Raw genomic sequence first — 18296 nt, forward strand, 5'->3', positions numbered from 1 at the left:
GAGAGGTAAATTGTCCCATGACACAGTTGGGGTCCAGGAGCACCTGTGTCCACAGGCAACGGCCGATGTGGTCTGTCCTCAGGCAGGGCATTGTTTCCTCTGTTTAGTGATTTTGTCTGTGCTACCCAGCCACAGCATGCAGAGGAGGTGGTGGCCTGGCTTACAAAACCATCATCATCCTCCTCATCCTCTATCAACCAAGCAGAGACTAATGTGCAGTCCAATGCTGGTGCCAGAGCAGCTTATTCTGCCTCCTTCTCCATAGCTATTGCTGCCATAGCCTCAGCATCATGCATGGAGGGGTCAGCTGAGTTACTTGCTCCTTGACGATGCACAGGCATTTCTTGATTCTGATGTTGGTTCTGACTTTGAGGTTGATGAAGATAGGAACACGAGCCTACGGAGAGGGAAGAACACTGGTAAACAACAAATTGGCAGTCATGTTCCCCCAGCCACAGTGTATTGCCCAATTGGCTCCACTAATGATGAGGATGGAGGAAATAATGATGATGAGGTCACTGATGTGACTTGGGTGTTGCTGGATAGAGCAGAGGAGGAAAGTAAGGGTGAGGTCCAACCAGGCAGCCATCATGGAAGAGTAGAGAGTCACTACCCTATTGCTTCACATTGTGGAGCTGTTATCTCCCAGCCCACTTTCAGCAGCTCAGCTGTCTGGGCCTTTTTTAGCACATGTGCAGCTGATCACACTGTTGCAATTTGAAAACATTGCCTCAAGCAGATCAAACGTGGCAAAAACACCAGCCATTTGGGTATTACATGCTTGACAGGCATTTAACCTCCCACCACTCAGTCCATTGGCAAGAGCACCTGAAAGACACACAAAAGGGATGCAATTCTGCTCTTTCCCACTCCTCACCTTTCAGGTCTCCCCCCCTCCCCTATATCTCATGATGACCTCTCAGCAGCCTTCACTGACAGGGATGGTGGTATAGCAAAGGGTGCCACAGGTCCTTGCAGCACATCTGCCAGCAGCACACCATCAGCTGTAGACTATACCAGGGAAATTTCTCTGCCCCAGCTGCTGCAGCAAAAAAAAAAAATCAGTCACTACCACCCACATGCCCAGCTTCTAAATTCAAGCTTGTCAAAGTTGCTGGCTTTACAACTCCTGCATTTCCCCAATGGTGGAGTCTGCCCCCTTCCATGAATTTGCAGAATATGCTGTACCACAATGACAGATTTCCAGTTGCTTTTTCTTTTCATGTAAGGTCATTCCAGCTCTGTACCTTCACGTGAAAGGCAATGTTGTGACATCATTAGGCAAGGCAGTCAGCCGCTAGGTCCATGTTACTGCTGACATGTGGTCCAGCAACCATGGTCAGGGACAATAAATTTCATTCACAGCACACTTGGTAACTCTGCTTGCAACTTGGAAGGATGCAGAACAGGGCTCACTGCTGCAGCTTGTTTTGCTACCATGTCTCCATACATCTGGAAGTGATGATGCAATTTTCCAGCTCTACCCCCTCCTCTTCCTCCATGCCCTCCTCTGCTGAATTGTCCTATGAACCACCAGTACCCCCTAAGCGTTCAATGAGCTATTCAATGAGTCAGGCTAAAAGATGACATGCAGTGCTTCAGCTGATCTGTCTAGGAGAGAGGAGCCACACTGGAGCAGAGATTCTGTCAGCTCTGCAGAGGCAGGGACAGAGGTGGTTCATGCCACGCCATCTGGAGCAAGGAATGGTGGAGTGCGATAATGGCACTCCCCTCCTTTCCGCCCTTAGACAGGAAAAATTGACATACAGTCAGGTCCATAAATATTGGAACAACGACACAATTCTAATCTTTTTGGCTCTATACACCACCACAACGGATTTGAAATTAAACAAACAAGATGTGCTTTAACTGCAGACTTTCAGCTTTAATTTGAGGGTATTTACATCCAAATCAGGTGAACGGTGTAGGAATTACAACAGTTTGTATATGTGCCTCCCACTTTTTAAGGGACCAAAAGTAATGGGACAGATTAACAATCATAAATCAAACTTTCCCTTTTTAATACTTGGTTGCAAATCCTTTGCAGTCAATTATAGCCTGAAGTCTGGAACACATAGACATCACCAGACATTGGGTTTCATCGCTGGTGATGCTCTGCCAGGCCTCTACTGCCACTTTCTTCAGATCCTGCTTGTTCTTGGGGCATTTTCCCTTCAGTTTTGTCTTCAGCAAGTGAAATGCATGCTCAATCGGATTCAGGTCAGGTGATTGACTTGGCCATTGCATAACATTCCACTTCTGTCCATCTGCACTGTGAAGCGCCATCCAATGAGTTCTGAAGCATTTGGCTGAATATGAGCAGATAATATTGCCTCAAACACTTCAGAATTCATCATGCTGCTTTTTTCAGCAGTCACATCATCAATAAATACAAGATAACCAGTTCCATTGGCAGCCATACATGCCCACGCCATGACACTACCACCACCATGCTTCACTGATGAGGTGGTATGCTTTGGAACATGAGCAGTTCCTTTCCTTCTCCATACCCTTCTCTTCCCATCACTCTAGTACAAGTTGATCCTGGTCTCATCTGTCCACAGGATGTTGTTCCAGAACTGTGAAGGCTTTTTTAGATGTTGTTTGGCAAACTCTAATCTGCCCTTCCTGTTTTTGAGACTCACCAATGGTTTACATCTTGTGGTGAACCCTCTGTATTCACTCTGGTAAAGTCTGCTCTTGATTGTTGACTTTGACACACATACATCTACCTCCTGGAGAGTGTTCTTGATCTGGCCAACTGTTGTGAACGGTGTTTTCTTCACCAGGGAAAGAATTCTTCGGTCACCCATCACAGTTGTTTTGCTTGGTCTTCCGGGTCTTTTGGTGTTGCTGAGCTCACCGGTGAGTTATCTCTCTGATGGGTTTGTTTTGTTTTTTCAGCCTAATGATGGCTTGCTTTACTGATAGTGACAGCTCTTTGGATCGCATATTGAGAGTTGACAGCATCAGATTCCAAATGCAAATAGCACACTTAAAATGAACTCTGGACCTTTTATCTGCTCCTTGTAAATAGGATAATGAGGGAATAACACACACCTTGCCATGGAACAGCTGAGCAGCCAATTGTCCCATTACTTTTGGTCCCTTAAAAAGTGGGAGGCACATATACAAACTGTTGTAATTCCTACACCTTTCACCTGATTTGGATGTAAATACCCTCAAATTAAAGCTGAAAGTCTGCAGTTAAAGCACATTTAGTTTGTTTAATTTCAAATCCATTGTGGTGGTGTATAGAGCCAAAAAGATTAGAATTGTGTAGATGTCCCAATATTTATGGACCTGACTGTATGTGCCATGTTTGGCACATGTCCTCAATTTGGTGGTGCAGCATTTCTTAAACAGGTACCCAGGGTTGAAAGATCTGCTAAAGCAGGCCAGAAGAGTCTGTAGCCATTTCAGGCAGTCATACACAGCCAGTGCTCGGCTTGCTAAACTTCAGCAGGAATTCCACCTGCCCATAAACCTTTTGATTTCTGACATGCCTACCAGGTGGAACTCAACTTAAATTGGCAATACTGCAGCAGCTGCATATGCAGCAGTGGGTATAGAGTACCTGTGTCAGTATGGCACGACGACAGGCTCAGGTTGGGTCGGCTTTCCACATACCAATGGCTGCTGATTTTTGAGGGGGCGACAAGGATGGTGGGCCTTGACAATGCATGCATTAGTGACACAATATATAAGGGGGTGTAACCGCGCTAAATAATAGTGAATCTAAGCAGCAACTTAAAGTGTGACATACACCTAAAAGAAAATAATGTATAAAAGCTGCGCTAAAAATTGAACATTATAGGAACTGAGTAAATATTAAGTGCAATAGTCCATATAAAGTCCCATTAAATATATACTATGAGCAATAAGTAAAAAACAATACAAAAAGTGTCCAAATAGTCCGTATATAGTAGGTGCATCCAACTGAAGTGCAGCTCTTCAATACAGGGATTAACACCCCGTGTGCAAACTGCTTACCAGAAAAACCTAAATCAAACGCCTGATTTAGGTGATGAATATTCTCCAGATCCACAGTATGGCCAAGGATTAAGAAAGACACTTAAGATGAATTCCGGCCTCGGGTGACACGATGCACTCAATAGACGTCAAACATGTGCATGTAAAAAATATGAAAACTCATAGCGTGATACTGTATCTGGATCAGAAGGTGCACATACCACATATATTGCCACATATATGTGTAGTCAACCCTACACATTGGAGATAAGTGCTGAACTGAAAGACAGTAACCTCCACCAACACCACAAACAGCTTACCAGACACACATATATTAGTAACAAAAAGAAAGAAGTAAATCCAAATGTGTGCCAAACTTCAGTCATACATGTGACCTCCACCCACATGTACAAACTGCTCACCAGATGCACAAATTTAGGTGCCAAATACCAGATGCCAGTTCAATTGTGTGAAATAGCCAAAAAAAAGAAAAAACCCGCAAGGATACCCAGCTTCAGTCCACCGCGGTGACCACCACCGACATACACAGCTGCTTACCAGAAGTAAACTTAAAAGGTGCAGACAGCACATACTAATCCCCTCAGGAGTATGGATAATGCAGGTCCCAAACGGATGTACATTCAGTGAAGTGCTGACAGCAGATACTGATCCCCTCAGGAGCACAGAATACACAGGTCCCAACCAAGAGAAGATATTGTATCCAAGGATATCCCCAAAGGCGTCAAGCCAAACGGTCACATATAAGAAATAGAATGCCCCATAGTGTAAAACCATAACATTTAATTCTGCATAAAAAGAGTAAAACTTACAAACGGCAGAGGATATAAGCGCTGAAATAAAGCCGCCGGCCGGTCGGCTCTAAACACCCGTCCTCACGTCTCGTGTTTTGGTGACGTCAGCACGCCGCGACCGATGTACGTTTCATCAGAATTGGAGAATATTCATCACCTAAATCAGGCGTTTGATTTAGGTTTTTCTGGTAAGCAGTTTGCACACGGGGTGTTAATCCCTGTATTGAAGAGCTGCACTTCAGTTGGATGCACCTACTATATACGGACTATTTGGACACTTTTTGTATTGTTTTTCACTTATTGCTCATAATATTTATTTAATGGGACTTTATATGGACGATTGCACTTAATATTTACTCAGTTCCTATAATGTTCAATTCTTAGCACAGCTTTTATATATTATTAGTGACACAATCCCTGTTATGTTCCTGCTGGAGCAGTCTCTGCATGGCATTATGGTTAGGGCACTCGCAGCAGAGCAGCAAGAGGAATAGGAGGACTTCCTTTCCTCTCAAGACCCGCTTTTTGCAGACACCATTCTTGGGAGACCACTGAACACACAAGAGGAGCAGGAAGAGGATTCTGGCAATTTTTGGGGCATTGAAGCAGAGGAAGACATACGTCAAACCTTAAAGCGGAGTTCCGGCCTCGGGGGTGAATTTTAGATAAAAATACCACCAGGACAGTCAGGGCTAGTACATTCCATAATGGATAGCCTCTGAACTGTCCCGGGTCGCACTTACCTTTTAGAAGAAATACTTACCTTGACATTTTCTTCTCCGGCGCTGCCATCTCAGGTGTGGGCAGCTGAAGCCAGCGCATCCTTTTCTGCCTCCTCTTCGGTGATGTTGGAGTCCCAGAATACCCTGCACGAAAAAATAGATTTTGGGCCATCCGCTTGCTGAGGATCACCTGAAAAATAAATAGATGCTCCCGATTTTTTTTGTTCACTTACCTTGTTTTAGAAGAAAATATACTCATCTTCCTTCCACTTCCTACCTTAGCGGCCGCGCCCTGCGCCGTCACTTCCGGCTTGCGATGACTCCTGGAAGCTGAATGTCATCGCTCCCAGGAGTCAATGCGCCTGCACCGGCCCCGCTCGTCACTTCCGGTGCAGGCGTAGCATTCCCTGCTAAACAGGTAGGAAGTGGAAGGAAGATGAGTATATTTTCTTCTAAAACAAGGTAAGTGAACAAAAAAAAATCGGGAGCATATATTTCTTTTTCAGGTGATCCTCAACAAGCGGATGGCCCAAAATCGATTTTTTCTTTAAAAGATTTTTAATCCCCAGATCCCTTGGAAATAGTACTTGGCTGGGGGGGAGACAGTTCCAGTTTCTGTAATCCTCAGTGAACTCTTCTTCTCATTACTCCGCAAACTGGCAGGGCATGGGCTCCCTCAATCTTCAAAGCCTGTGAAAGGACCTTAAAATACGGGGCATTAGGGGAAGGACCACCGTTACAAGGGCAAATTCTCAGAACTCATCCCGTCCTCACAGAGGGAGCAGAGGATAAAATATCTTGAGGACATCTTAAAGAGGAGTTTATGTAATGTCTTTCCAGACTCTGCTCGGTTACAGTCTTATGGAAAGGCTGGTTTTGAGGCTTCTGTTGGTCAAGAGAGGAGCAGTGGAGAAGGGGGCCGCTTCAGCGATGCATTTAAAAAAAATTGTAGTCCTCGGTTCCCAGGGCTGTCAGCTTTCGCATCCCAATAACAGTGTCTGCATCATATGGAGCTTTCCAGTTGACAATCCACTGGGTCTATACACGTCGGGACGTTAGGTGATAGGCGAACCCAGAAGTGCGGCCAGCTGTCTGCTCGGACAATACAACACGGATGTTTTTGCTGACTTTGATCTACCTAAATGTGAGTTACACTATTTTTGTCCAAATAAAATTGCTTAAACTACTACTACACTATACGGAGTCTTCTGTTCCCCTATGTTGCTCTGCTTGAGTTGGAGATTATAGGATTTCCTACACTACATCTAGAATCTACTTCATGACTGCCAGTGGTTTACATCATGCTGTTACATTACAGCAGTAAGGTAAGGGTGTAGTACACCCAGAAGAGTTACTCTATTTCTGCTTAACCACCTGAAGTGGAGTTTAATCTTATTCACTCTCTAGACTATTGAGTGTTCACTGTTACCCTCTGTTAGTGTTAGGCTCTGTTGTGTATTGGGAGGTATGTGGAGATTGAGGATCAGTGATTTATTTTTCTTTAGTTTGTAGTAGGAGAGGGATAGAGTAGCTAAGAGGGATAGAGTAGCTAAGAGGGATAGAGTTGGTTTAGAGAGCATCAGTATAATGTTGTCGGCATATAGGCTCATTTTATGTTAAGTGCCTTCTAAGGGTATGCCCGTAATTGCATGATCTGCTTCTAATTTTTTGTGGCCAGAGGTTCTATAATAAGTGCAAATATGATGGGGGAAAGTGGACATCCATGACGTGTACCATTGGTGATATCAAAGGGATTTGAAATTGCCCCATCTATTAACACCTTAGGGTGGGGTGGAGTAGAGTGAAAGGATGGCTTTCTCCAGCCAATCTTTGATACCACATTTTTGTAGTACTGCTTGGAGGAACCCCCAGTGTACACAGTCAAACGCCTTCTCTGCATCTAAAGACAGAATATGAGAAGGCGTTGTCTTTGTTTCTAGGTCATGTATAAGGAATATTAATCTTCTGGTGGCATCAGGAGCACTTTTCCTTTTTATTGTTGCACTGTAACCATTTCTGGACCAGAAGATCTTCCCCCTTAATGACCAGGCCATTTTTGCGATTTGGCACTGCGTTACTGTAACTGACAATTGCGTAGTCATGCCCAAATAAAATTGATTTCCTTTTTGTCCCACAAATAGAGCTTTCTTTTGGTGGTATTTGATCACCTCTTCGATTTTTATTTTTTTGCACTATAAACAAAAACAATTCTGAAAATATATATATATATATATATATATATATATATATATATATATATATAATTTTAACTTTCTGCTATATAACATTCCCAATAAAAAAAATTAAAAATCAAATGTTTTCATTATTTAGGACCAATTTGTGTTCTGCTACATATTTTTGCTAAAAAAAAAGTCCCAACAAGCGTAATTTGATTGGTTTGCGCAAAAGTTATCGCGTCTGCAAACTAGGGGAAAGATTTATGTAATTTTTATTTATTTAATTTTTTTACTAGTAATGGTGGCGATCAGCAGTTTTTAGCGGGACTGCAACATTGCAGCAGACAGATAGGACACCTAACTGGGGGACCAGTGACATTACTACATTAATCAGTGCAAAAATCGCCTCTGTTACTGTACTAATGGCACTGGTAGGGAAGGGGTTAACCCAGAGGCGATCAAAGGGTTAAATGTATGCCTAGTGGGTGTTTTATAATGGTGGGGGGGATGGGCTTATGGAATAAACACATGGACCTGTGTTCCTAAATAGGAGGAACACAGGAGCCCTGTGATGATTGCTCAGAGAACAACGGTCTGCTGTGTTTACAACAGCAGACCGTCGTTCTCTCTGCACGGGGAATGATCGTGGGTGCCTGCCAGCAATCGCTGCTGCCAGCCCTGCGGATCAGCTCCCCTGCTGGAGAATAGGCACCCGTGTGCACCCCACGATCGCTCCCGCAAAGCGCCGTACAGGTATGGTGATTCACGGGAACCTGCAGACCTGCTGCTGTATATCTGCGGTGGCTGGTCGGCAAGTGGTCAATCATGCTTAAAATCACTGCTCCTGAAAAAACTATTCTTTAAAAAAAAAATGTTTACATTAATCCATGTCCCCAAAGGTAGTACCCAGACCTCCATACCTCTTTTATGGCCAAGTACTTGCATATAAGCCTTCAAAATGGGCATTTTTGATTTTTCCTGTTTGACTCCCATAGACTTCAATGGGGTTTGCCGTTCAGGCTAGAACTTTTCCCCTGTTCAGGAGTTCTGCTGTGAACCGAGCAGGGGGGGGGGGGGTGTTCGGCCCATCTCTACTGGCATTCAGTGATATCAGAGCAACCAGTCATTGTACATGATCTCCTTTACAGCAGTACAAGGTCACCATACTGACACTGCACTTGCTGTGGTGACAGTATATAATATATATATATATATTTTTTTTTTCTTATTTTAATTATTTATGTTTTTTACAATTTATTTTTACATACAGTCACCAGAGCAGTGCAGTGTTACCAAATTGACTGTTTTCTACTCTAGGGGTGATCAGGGATTTTTTTCTTTTACAGATGGTATGCAGCCATTGAGAACTACTGTGATAGCTGTGATTGGCCACAGCCATCACATGGTACAAGGCTGCCATGATTGACCCTGTAGCATGTGATCACTGTGAAAAGTCACAGCGATCACGGGAGTTTGCAATAGCGTCATAAATGACAGCCATTGTTCACTACTGACCAGGTGGAGCACAGCAGCCCAGTACACTGGTAGGTGATCCATTTGACACCCCTGGGGGGCATACTTGAGTTGCAGTTCTGGAAGGACATATGTATACATCCTCCCAGAATGATGCTTGCCCTGCCTGCTGCATATGTACAGTATATCACAAAAGTGAGTACATCCCTCACATTTTTGTAAATATTTTATTATATCTTTTCATGTGACAACACTGAAGAAATGACATTTTGCTACAATGTAAAGTAGTGAGTGTACAGCTTGTATAACAGTGTAAATTTGCTGTCCCCCTCAAAATAACTCAACACACAGCCAATAATGTCTAAACCGCTGGCAACAAAAGTGAGTACACCCCTAAGTTAAAATGTTCAAATTGGGCCAAAGTGTCAATATTTTGTGTGGCCACTGGCCACCATTATTTTCCACCACTGCCTTAACCCTCTTGGGCATGGAGTTCACCAGAGCTTCACAGGTTGCCACTGGAGTCCTCTTCCACTCCTCCATGATGACATCACGGAGCTGGTGGATGTTAGAGACCTTGCGCTCCTACACCTTTCATTTAAGGATGAGCCACAGATGCTCAATAGAGTTGAGGTCTGGAGACATGCTTGGCCAGTCCATCACCTTTACCCTCAGCTTCTTTAGCAAGGCAGTGGTCGGCTTGGAGGGGTGTTTGGGGTCGTTATCATGTTGAAATACTGCCCTGCGGCTCTGCGGGGATCATGATCTGCTTTAGTATCTCACAGCACATGTTGGCGTTCATGGTTCCCTCAATGAACTGTAGCTCCCCAGTGCAGGCAGCACTCATGGAGCTCCAAACAATGACACTCCCAACACTATCCTTGACTGTAGGCAAGACACACTTGTCTTTGTACCCTTCACCTGGTTGCCGCCACACATGCTTGACACTATCTAAACCAAATACATTTATCTTAGTCTCATCAGACCACAGGACATGGTTCCAGTAATCCATAACCTTAGTCTGCTTGTCTTCAGCAAACTATTTGTGGGCTTTTTTATGCATCATCTTTACAACAGGCTTCCTTCTAGGATGACAGCCATGCAGACCAATTTGATGCAGTGTGCTGCATATGGTCTGAGCACTGACAGACTAACCCCCCACCCCTTCAACCTCTGCAGCAATGCTGGCAGCACTCATACGTCTATTTCCCAGAGACAACCTCTGGATATGACGCTAAGCACGTGCCCTCAATTTCTTTGGTCGACCATGGCTTTTCTGAGTGAAACCTGTCTTGTTAAACTGCTGTATGGTCTGGGCCACCATGCTGTTTCAGGGTCTTCCCAATCTTCTTATAGCCTAGGCCATCTTCATGTAGAGCAACAAAAAGAGTTCTTTGCCTTGAGGTGCCATGTTGAACTTCCAGTAACCAGTATGAGAGAGTGGGAGCGATAACACCAAATATAACACACCTGCTTCCCATTCACACCTGAGACCTTGTAACACTAACGAGTCACATGACACCAGAGAGGGAAAATGACTAATTGGGCCCAATTTGGACATTTTCAATTAGGGGTGTACTCACTTTTGTTGCCAGTGGTTTAGACATTAATGGCTGTGTGTTAAGTTATTTTGAGGGGACAGCAAATTTACACTGTTATACAAGCTGTACACTCACTACTTTACATTGTGCAAAGTGTAATTTCTTCAGTGTTGTCACATGAAAAGATATAATAAAATATTTACAAAAATGTGAGGGGTGTACTCACTTTTGGGAGATACTGTACATTGGCTGGGGGGCGTGGTTAAGCCTAACTCCTATTAAAATAACACCTAAAGAAACGGCTATGTAAGTCATTTTTAAGGCACTTACTAGGGTGACAATACTCAATTCTTGTATTCCAATTGTGCTCTTGTTATTCTAAACTTTTCACACAGGCTTCCGATGAAGACTACAATCAGCAATTTGAGAAGGCATTACACAGGCATGGTCACTGGAGTACGTGCATTTTTCATTAGCGTTGCTGATCGCCCGTGTCTGCCCGCATAGACACTGTAGGCGATCAGCAACGCTATTGAAAAAAGGGAAAAACAAGTATTTTATTTTAAAAATAGAGCAGTTGTTTATGGTACATGGTGTTTTAGTAAACTAAATGTCATTAGGTTAAGGTTTAAATATATTTTAAAGTCCCATGAAATGCACTTCTGGTTCCTTTTTTCCAATCATTTATTTTTCTGGAAGCTCAATTTCCAAGGAGTAAAGGAAGAATGACAAGGACAACCAGAAGTGCATATCTTGGGATTTAAAGAAATTGTACATGATGGAACATGGCCCTGAAATAGGTGAAATTATCAGAGCCCCCCCCCCCCATTGTAACTCTTTAGTTACCCTATTGGTGGACACTGCTCTCTCCATGATATCACTGATTAACCTATTTCTTCTCTCTAAAATTTATTGAAATTATGTAATCTTTTTACTTGCCAAGGGAAAAGATAAACCATTACGCTATGCTTAAATTGCATTTTAAATTTTGATTTGCTTTTAATATATGTGGTGATATTGCATTATAATTCATATTTCATCTTCTCTCCACAGTTCATAAATGTATATTTGTAGCATATAAATATGAGCAATCGTGTGTAGACTAGGTAAAGGCTATCAGTATGAATTTTATTAAATATAACATTGTATATTTGTTGGTGAAAAAATCTATACTTTATATTTAGAAATATTGCGACCACGACACAAGAGGTATAGTATTTGCTTTTTTACTTTCATAATAATTAAATTTTTGTTTCATATCTAATCGGAATTATATTGATTCAGAAACACTATTGTTTAACAAATTATATAGCATCTTCATTCATTATTTAAACCTGTGTTTCCAAAATAAAATCATTAAGAGCCACTAAAGGTCATGTTATCCAGGCTTCCAAGAACTAAAAGCTTACAGGAGCTGGAGATTTTTTATTCAACACGCTATTGTTCTTATGGGGGAGCTAAAGTAAAACTCCAGCTCCAAAAATAAAAGCCATATACGTACTTATTTACAGTACTTAGGAGGCATGAGGTATCAAATCCTTCATTTTCAGTTCCCTGCGTCTCTCCTTATGCTGAATGTAATTTGTTCTAATGATTAAGTCCTAACCTCTCCCTTCCAAATGACACAGGTAAAAAAAACGACTGCCATTTTCCTTGTGTTGTTCTCACGCATGGGCCATGATTTGTTAAAGGTATGCTATGTGCCATCTCAGGCAATACAATGCACAAGTTCCTGGGATTTGGACATTGGCATTTATTTACTAAAGTAATAGACTGTTCATTTCATCAAAAAGAATGTTCACTTTAGAAAGTATATTTTCACTTATCTTAGTGAATAAGGTCAAGCTATGTTTACGCCAGTTATCAAATCATGTGTAAGCAAAAATTCTGTTTTTTTTTTTTTTTTGCACTTGGTTGGGTATTCAGAGGGAATATAGTATCCCCTTAATAAACACACTACAAAAAAGAATCTGTAACTTTTTAGTAAAATAAACCAAATGCATCAGATTTCTGTCAAACTGAAGGTATAGGCAAAGTACAGAAAAATTATATAGATGAGCAAGGTTTTTCAACTTAAAGAGATATATAGAGAGACTTCAGTGACAAATCTATATTTCTATACTTATTCCAGCACTCAGTTTTGTATGACAAGATGCTTTCCTGTCCATCTAATCAGGGGCAGGACAAGGGGTGGGCTGGAGGGGCGACTACCCGTGGCACTTAGGTATCCTGTGAGCTGGGGGGGGGGGGGGCTCAAGGAGCTTGGGTTTGGGAATTTGTGTTGTTAGGGGGAATTTGGGGGACAGCAGGGGGTAAGAAATGTTTTAGGCAGGGAAATTTGGGAGGGGTGATGATTTGGCGGGGATTTGAGTTGAGAGGAGGGATGGGGAGGAGGATTTGTGCTAAGAAGAGGGATTTGGGGGTATTTGTGCTAGGACTGGAAAATTGGGGGGGGGGGATTTGTGCTAGGAGGGAGGATGGAGGAGTATTTGTGCTGGGAGGGGGACTTTCGAGTGGGGGGGGGAGAGGATTTGTTCTTGGAGGGGAAATTTAAGGGGTAGAGGATTTGTATTAGGAGTGATTTTTTTTGGGAGGGGTGATTTGTGCTGGGGGGCCTTGAGGAGAGAGAGAATTTGAACTGGAGTGGTGGGGGGGTCAAATATTTCTGTTGGGAGGGGGAATTTGTACTGGGAGGAGGGTGAAATTATAATTAGGGGGTAAGCATGTAGATAAGTGCTCAATTTTCTTTTTTTGGGGTGGGGGGGATTTTTGCTAACACATAATGCTCATACGTCTTGGGGGCGTGCAGTTTGGCAATGATCTTGTCCTGGCACCGGCAGTATCTGTTTCGTTATCGGGATCATTTGCCTGAATACTGATACTCATGCAAATGCTTGGTATCAGCACCAATACCATAATTTTTAGTCGGCAGATAATGCTGTGATTCTTTTTCTATGGTTCTTTCCAGGCATGCACCGATACTGATACTGGTATCAATGTATCCCTAGAAAGAACCATAGAAAGAGGATGATAGCACCATCCGCAGACTAAAGATTATTGTTTGTAACAAATGTCTGTAATTTTTATGTGACCCCCCCAGGTTGGAAACCATGCAGATTTGTTACTGATTGTTAGCCAGTTATTAAATTAGATTAGATCAGGGATTCTTAACCTGGGGTCCATGGATCACTAAATGGTCCGTGTATGTGTTTCAAGGGGTTTGTGAGGGTCAGATAAAAAAAAAAAAACCTTCATGACCAGGCCAATTTTTGCTTTTTGGCACTGCATTTTTTTAACTGACATTTGCACGGTCATGCAACGCTGTAAATGTATGAAACTGCTGACAAAAAAGAGCTCTGTTCTGTGCCTCTTCCCCCGCCAATTAGCAGGTGCCAGTGGACATTCATTGGCTTGTACCCACTGATCGGCTTGTACTGTGTCTAATCACAGCACAGCTGAGTGGCCGCCTACCAGGAAGTCAGAGCCACTTTGTCACCATATAACTAAGTTATGGGATCATCAAGTGGTTAAACAGTCTTCTCCCTTGTTCCAATCAATGGTTTCCCCCTTGAAAGAAATAAAAGAAAATGCACCCTGCTATTCCTTTTAGCACCAACCGCTAAGCACCTCTTGACTTTTGTTGGCTCATGTTTACCATTTGAATTTATATCATCATTTTCTGCACAACTGCCAACTTATGCCACTCCATAATAGCAAGTGCCAATTCTCATTTTCTAGTAATTTTGTAGTAGCAGTAGTAGTAGCAGCAGTAGCAATAGTAGTAGTAGTATTATTAGTAGTAGATTTGAACAGAATTAAAGTTGTTTTGTTTAATTTGCACAAGATGGTTGTATCTCATTTTCGTAATGAGCAGCCATTACTTTTTGCATGAAAAGAGGTAAGTTTTTTTAATATTGTTACTTTAATGAAACTATGTGTATGTCATATATGTATGAGGTAGGGATGGGCCAAACACCCCCCTTGTTTGGTTCACAGCAGAACCCCCAAACAGGGGAAATGTTCTAACCTGAATGGCGAACCCCATTGAAATCTATAGGAGCCAAACAGGAAAAAATAAAAGTGCCCATGTTTAAGGCTTATATGCAAGTACCCCGTTTCCCCCAAAGTAAGACATCCCCCGAAAATAAGACCTACTTACAGTTTTGCCTCTCACTGAAATATAAGGCATACCCCCAAAAATAAGACCTCCCCGATAATAAGGCTTCCCCCGAACATAGGGTCTCCCCGATAATAAGGCCCCCGGGAGCTACCGTAACTCTGGACTCTGGACCGTAGCGGTGGGCACCGCCACGCAGCTCACTGTTGGCCGCAGCGCAGCCGGAGCAGACAGGAAGTTTGAGGTCTCATTTAATCAGAGAGCCAGCGCCACCGCCAGGACAAGCTGCTGCCTGCTGCTCGCTCTACGCTGACAGAGTTTGGCTAACTCACAATTAGACAGTGAGTCGCGTGGGGCAGGAGCCGGGCACATTGTGTGGACACACAAGGGCGACTGAGGTAGGGGGGAAATGTCTAAAAAAAAGGGGTGGGGTGGATGTCTGGTGAAGGTGGTGGGGGGAGTGGGATCATTTAAAATGACACAGGAGGATCAGCCCCCTCTTTCCTGACCTGCCAGGCTGCATGCCAGGATAAGAGTGTTGTAATGATTTTGGGGGGGACACCTTGCTGTTTTTTTTATTTTTTATTTTGGCGTGGACTCAAGTCAGGAAGCAAGGAGCAGGACCAAAGACCTGTCAACACTAAAACTGAGTTACAGCATCCCTTAAATAGGCCCCCCCCCGGTCCCAATGCTGACTCCGGGCATGCACACACATCTGGGCACACATTGTGATGCATGTGCACAATCGCTCACATTCCCTCAGTGCACATGCTTGCCTGGTCATCACTCTACAGGCAGAGCTGCAAGCAGAGATACGCACATGCACAAATGTCTGCGCCAGCTTGCTAACAGGAATTCTTTGATAGCAGCTCTAGATATGTATAGTAATTTATCTGTTGCTATACATAGTTGTGATTCAGAAGGAGCCACAAATCTGCAGATGTCTAAAACAGTTAAATAGCTATCAAACTGTGGAGATCTGATATCAAAATGCTTCCTGCTAAATAAAACAGAAATGAGTCAACATGTATTCATTAGAGATGGGCTTAGGCGTTCTTGGATCCTAGTCCCAACACACCTGAGAAATCCTGCCAGATAGCCATCATGTGTATGTGCAGCTGCGGGCCAGGAAATGCCTCACTATGATTGGCGGTGTGCAGTAAGGGGTTCCTGGCAGGATTGCTCAGGTGGGTTGGAATTAGGGTCAAAACTAGGGATGATCGAACTTTTGAAAAGTTCGGTTCGACCAGAACACCCGAACTTCACGAAAGTTCGGCCCGGATTTCAGAACCCCATTGAAATCAATGGGACCCGAACTTCTGTAATCAAAAAACACCATTTTTAAGCCCTAAAACCCAATAAATGCCCCTAAAAAGTGCCTAGGGTTCTGGGTCATGCCCCATTAACTATTAATCACACAAAAAAAAGTTCTTAAAAATTGTCATTTTTGATAAAAAAGCCAATTATTGAAAAATTAAAAAAAAAAAAAAAAAGAGATTTTTTTGATTTTTACTTTGGATTTAGTATCTGGGGGGTCTAAAAGGTGTGCATGTGAAGTTTCAGCTCTGTAGAATGTCCAGAACCATGAAAAAAAAAAAAAGATAATTTTTCAGTAGAACAGGGATGTGGTTCGGGAGCCTCCTTTAACTTTAACACCTATATGATCTTTTTTTCTGGTTCTGGACATGCTACAGAGCTGAAACTTCACAGGTACACCTTTTAGACCCCCCAGACACAAAATCACACAAAAAAAAGTTCTTAAAAATTGTCATTTTTGATAAAAAAGCCAATTATTGAAAAATTAAAAAAAAAAAAAAAAAAGAGATTTTTTGATTTTTACTTTGGATTTAGTATCTGGGGGGTCTAAAAAGTGTACCTGTGAAGTTTCAGGTCTGTAGCATGTCCAGAACCAGAAAAAAAAAAGATCGTTTGTATTAGAAAACTTTAAGCACAGGAATATGGCTTCTCTGCTGTAACACCTTGCCGGTTTAATAGCAGGCATTTTTTTGGGTTCTTTGCAGTCAGGAAAAACATCTGAACTTGTGTATAGTGGTACTGTGCACAAGTTCTGATGTTTTGCCTGCCTCCAAAACCCCCCAAAAAATGCCAGCAAAAACACACCTGGGCATTTTTTTTTTGACGCTAGCGTTTTTTTGGCATTTTTTGGGGTTCTTTTGAGGCAGGCAAAACATCTGAACATGTGTATAGGGGGGATATATAGACATATATGTCTGAATATATACCCCTAGACATATATAGGTGTGATAGTAGCAGAAATAAATGCTTGCGCTAATGAAATCATTTACAGTAATATATTTCTGCTACTATCACACCTATATATGTCTAGGGGTATATATTCAGACATATATGCCTATATATACACCCTATACACATGTTCAGATGTTTTGCCTGCCTCAAAAGAACCCCAAAAAATGCCAAAAAAACGCTAGCGTCAAAAAAAAAAAAATGCCCAGGTGTGTTTTTGCTGGCATTTTTTGGGGGGTTTTGGAGGCAGGCAAAACATCAGAACTTGTGCACAGTACCACTATACACAAGTTCAGATGTTTTGCCTGCCTCAAAAGAACCCCAAAAAATGCCAAAAAAAACGCTAGCGTCAAAAAAAAAAATGCCCAGGTGTGTTTTTGCTGGCATTTTTTGGGGAATTTTGGAGGCAGGCAAAACATCAGAACTTGTGCACAGTACTACTATACACAAGTTCAGATGTTTTTCCTGACTGCAAAGAACCCAAAAAAATGCCTGCTATTAAACCGGCAAGGTGTTACAGCAGAGAAGCCATATTCCTGTGCTTAAAGTTTTCTAATACAAACAATCTTTTTTTTTATGGTTCTGGACATGCTACAGAGCTGAAACTTCACATGTACACTTTTTAGACCCCCCAGATACTAAATCCAAAGTAAAAATCAAAAAATCTCTTTTTTTTTTTTTTTTTTTTTTTATTTTTCAATAATTGGCTTTTTTATCAAAATTGACAATTTTTAAGAACTTTTTTTGTGTGATTTTGTGTCTGGGAGGTCTAAAAGGTGTACCTGTGAAGTTTCAGCTCTGTAGCATGTCCAGAACCCCAAAAAAACCTCATATAAGTGTAAAAGAGGGGTCCCACCATCCCTGCTCTACTGAAAAATTATCTTTTTTCTGGTTCTGGACATGCTACAGAGCTGAAACTTCACAGGTACACTTTTTAGACCCCCCAGACACTAAATCCAAAAAAAGTCATGCCTGCCTCCAAAAATGCCCGATAAATGCAAGAAAAAGCGCCGTAGAGAAGCCGTATACCTGTTCTAATAAAAATTATAAGAAAATGCTAATTTTTGGGGGGTTCTGGACATGCTACAGAGCTGAAACTTCACATGTACACTTTTTAGACCCCCCAGATACTAAATCCAAAGTAAAAATCAAAAAATCTCTTTTTTTTTTTTTTTTTTTTAATTTTTCAATAATTGGCTTTTTTATCAAAAATGACA

The sequence above is a fragment of the Pelophylax lessonae genome, assembly GCF_965119305.1.
Source record: "Pelophylax lessonae genome assembly, chromosome: 5".
Lineage (NCBI taxonomy): Eukaryota > Metazoa > Chordata > Amphibia > Anura > Ranidae > Pelophylax > Pelophylax lessonae.